Raw genomic sequence first — 3,879 nt, forward strand, 5'->3', positions numbered from 1 at the left:
ATGAAATTTAAAAATACAACACTATCAAGTTATCTCTGAATTATATTTTTCACATGTATAAGTTATGAGCCATATCAAGGTGCTTTGGGAAAAATCATAAAAATTTGTTTAATTTAGTTACTTTGCCTCACAATTGACTGAATGGCTTAGCAAAGGAGGGTCAACAGCTGCTATGAATATAAGATGACTCAAAGCAAGCAAATGAAGAGTATGTATAAGATCAAATGTGGAGCCTTAGTTCTTTGGTTTAAGAAATGCTTGTGCATTTAGTATGATACTTTGGAAGGAAGAGTTCTAGAATAAATACGAAATCCAAGACAGTCAGTACACACAAGGCTTCATATGATTATTTCATTATCTCTTTTACCAAAATCCTACTGACCCTCAATTAGAACTTACAAAACTGCTAGAATGACCAAAGACAAAATTAGTCAGTCTTAACATAATGGAGACAGTCAAGCAAGCATAATTAGATCCAAAATGTCTTGGGGGCATATTTAAGAAGTAAGTATTAGCATGGCTGATCCAAAATGGCCCTATTGTGCAGAAATCATTTCTGGAAGTTCCTGTGTATACGAAATTGAAGTTACCAGAGTTAATAAAAAAATTGTAGGACATTCAGTAAAATGGAAATTCAAATATGAATATTTTAACATAAGTGCTAAGTATTGTGGACATATCTATAAAATTTCATTGTCTTAAATTTGTATTTACCAATGATTCCTTCCTTTTACACCACAACATTAATCTCAATTGAATATTGACTGAAAGACTTGGATAATTTTTTTTAATTCCTAGTGACAAATTCAGACTTTTTTTTTTTTTTATTTCATGTATGTGGGTACACTGTCTCTGTCTTCAGACACACCAGAAGAGGGCATCAGTTCCCTATTAATTCATTGTATCCACCTGAATCAACCAGGATAAACACTATAATGCTCTCAACTAATATAACTCGTTTTTAACATGTAATCTTTCACTGAATAGGATGAAGTAATCTTAAAGTGGCAGGAAGGTGCTCCAGATTAAAATAGTCAAATCATTAACTTGAATTATGCAATAATCTTAAATGTGATTGATTTCAAATAATCTTCCCTTTATTCTATTAGTTGAGTTAAATGAGTTCATTTATAATAATTTACAAAGAAAGCAAATGCTATTTGACTGACAGAAAAAGCAAACAATATAGAACAATGCTAGCTCACTGTGGTGGTAACTTAGGTACTTTGAAGGCCAAGGCAACTGAACTCTAATATCACAGCTAATTTGGAATTTACACTAAGCACCAGACCATCTTACGTTACATATGGACACCCTGTTAAAAACAAACCAAACACAAATATTGAGGGACATACCACTATATTTAAAGCAAACAATTCCAGTTATTCTTTAAGCATAATTTTCTTAGTATTATGTCTTGGTAAATGTACATGCCATCAGTTAAGGACTAGAGGAAAATATGAAACAAAAAGGGGAAAGGTTAAGAACAACTTGTAAGACAAAATAAATATAGAGAAAAACAAAATCCTATTTCTTCTTAATTTATTTTTTTAAATTAATTATTATCTTCATTTACTTATTCACTTTGCATCCCACTTATTGCCCTGCTCCTGGATACTCCCGACACAATCCTTACCCCATTCTACTTTTCTTCTCTGAGTGGGTGGAAGACCACTGGGTATCCACCCAACCTGGGAACTTAAAGCCTCTGCAAGGCTAGGTGCTTCCTCTCCCACTGAGACCAGACAAAGGCAGACCAGCTTGAGGAACCCTCCCACATGCAGCCAACAGTTTTGGGGATAGGATCTCTTCTAGCTCTTCAGGACCCACATAAAGGTCAAACTGCACATCTGCTACATATATGTGGGAAGGTCTAGGTGCAGTCCTTGTATGTTATTTGGTTGATAGTTCAGAATTTGAGAGTCCCAAGGGTCCAGATTAGTTGACTCTGTTGGTCTTCCTGTAGAGTTCCTATCTCCTTTGGGGCCTGTAATCCTTCCCCCTATTCTCCAAGCTCCATCCACTGTTTGGCTGTGGATATCTTTATCTGTCTGAGTCACCTGCTAGGTGGAGCCTCTCAGAGACAACATGCTCCTCTTTGCAAGTCCAACACAGTATCATTAATAGTGGTAGGGATTAGCACTTGCCCATGGGATGGGTCTCAAGTTGGGTCAGTTATTGGCTGGCCATTCCCTCAGTCTCTGCTTCATTCCCTGTGCCTGTATTTTTTATAGACAGGATAAATTTTGTGTTGAAAATGTGAGTGAGTCGAAGTATCTATTTCTCTACTCTGGTTCCTGACTTGCATCTTAAGATTCCATATCCCCAATGTAGCTATCCCCATTGATTCTTGTGGGCCTCCTTTAACATAGGTCTCTGTCTTGCCCTTGAGATTTTCCCCTACCTCCTCACCCCCATCAATTGCAGATTTCCATTTATTTTCATAGCCACCAGCTATCTCTCCTGTCCTTCCCCACACCTGAGAACCCCCATTCTCCTCCCATGCCCCTCCCATTTCCTTACTTTCATCTGCCTCTTATGAGTATTTTCTTTCCTCTTCTAAGTAAGATCCAATCTTCCTTGCTTTGGCCTTCCTTCCTGTTTACCTTCTTTGGGCCTGTGGAGTGTAGCAGGTTAACTGTATATACCATTCCTTTGATTTGGGATATGGATTTCTTCACCCAGGATTATATTCTCAACAGTATTTCATTGTGTAGATGTATCTCATTTTCTTTACTCATTCTTCAGTTGAGGGACATCTAGGTTGTTTACAGTTTCTGGGTATTATGAATAAAGCTGATATGAACATAGTTGAACAAGTATCTTTGTGTGATATTGGTGTGTCTTTTGAGTATATGTCTACAAGTGATACAGCTGTGTCTTCTATAAAGAGAATTTTTAACCCTTTGGCTGCTTGGAAAATTCATCTTTGCATTGTCCCTCGGCAGTGTTCCTTGTTCACTGCAGCCACCTTCGCCACTCACCACCTCTTCAAATGTAGACTCCTGCAGCTTTCTCTCCAGAGTCCTTGAACCCAACTAATTCTTCACTTGCTGCATCAGGCCACTGACATGCCCCACCATGCCAGATAGGGCAGTAGACACCGGCTAAGAGATCACTATCGAGGACTTGAAGGAGAAGAAGGAAGTTGTGAAGGAGGCAGAGAATGTAAGAGAAGCACCTGCCAATGGGAATGGTGATGAGGAAAATGGGGATCAGGATGCTGACAATGAGGTAGATGTAGAAGAGGAAGAAGTTGGTGAGGAAGTTGAGGAGAAAAATGAGAAAACTGAGGCTTGACGAGAAGCAGGTAGCTAAGGATGATGAGGATGAGGATGTTGACAGGAAGAGGTAGAAGACTGATGAGGGATCACTACACAGTAAGAGGAAGAGCTAACCTTATTATGCACTGTGACCTACTCACTCTTTGCTTTCTGTCTCAGAATTTAAATCTGTACACCTTCAAGCAGAGAAGCAAGTCCTGATTGTTTCTACTTTCTATTTGTTTTTCCTCAAATTTCAATTGATCAAAGTTCTTCAAATTCTATAAAATAAATATACTACCTTGTAGAAATTATAAATTCTTGATGATTTAAATGGTTTTCATTTTTTAATAAATAAATAATTTTTAAAATTTATTTATTTCTTTACATTCAGATACTGCAAACTTTACATCAGTAAATACAATACCTGGGTTTAGTTTTTATAGGAAAAATTTTTGATACTAATTATAAAAAGGGGAAAAGGAAAATATTCTTTAGATCTGCATACCATAATAAGTTTTAGAGGAGATATATTTTATTTTTTAAAAACTTTCCCATTTTGCTAATGTACAGCTTAAATATTAATATCAAATACAGACCCTGCACAATGTGAAAA

The 3,879-nt window shown here is 36.8% G+C and overlaps 1 pseudogene; it reads left to right on the top strand.

Moving 5' to 3' along the window:
* Positions 1 to 3,081: 3,081 nt before the first annotated feature.
* Positions 3,082 to 3,397, top strand: Gm36387 (annotated as a pseudogene).
* Positions 3,398 to 3,879: the final 482 nt, after the last annotated feature.

This window comes from Mus musculus, chromosome 8, assembly GCF_000001635.26.
Source record: "Mus musculus strain C57BL/6J chromosome 8, GRCm38.p6 C57BL/6J".
In the NCBI taxonomy this organism is placed as follows: domain Eukaryota; kingdom Metazoa; phylum Chordata; class Mammalia; order Rodentia; family Muridae; genus Mus; species Mus musculus.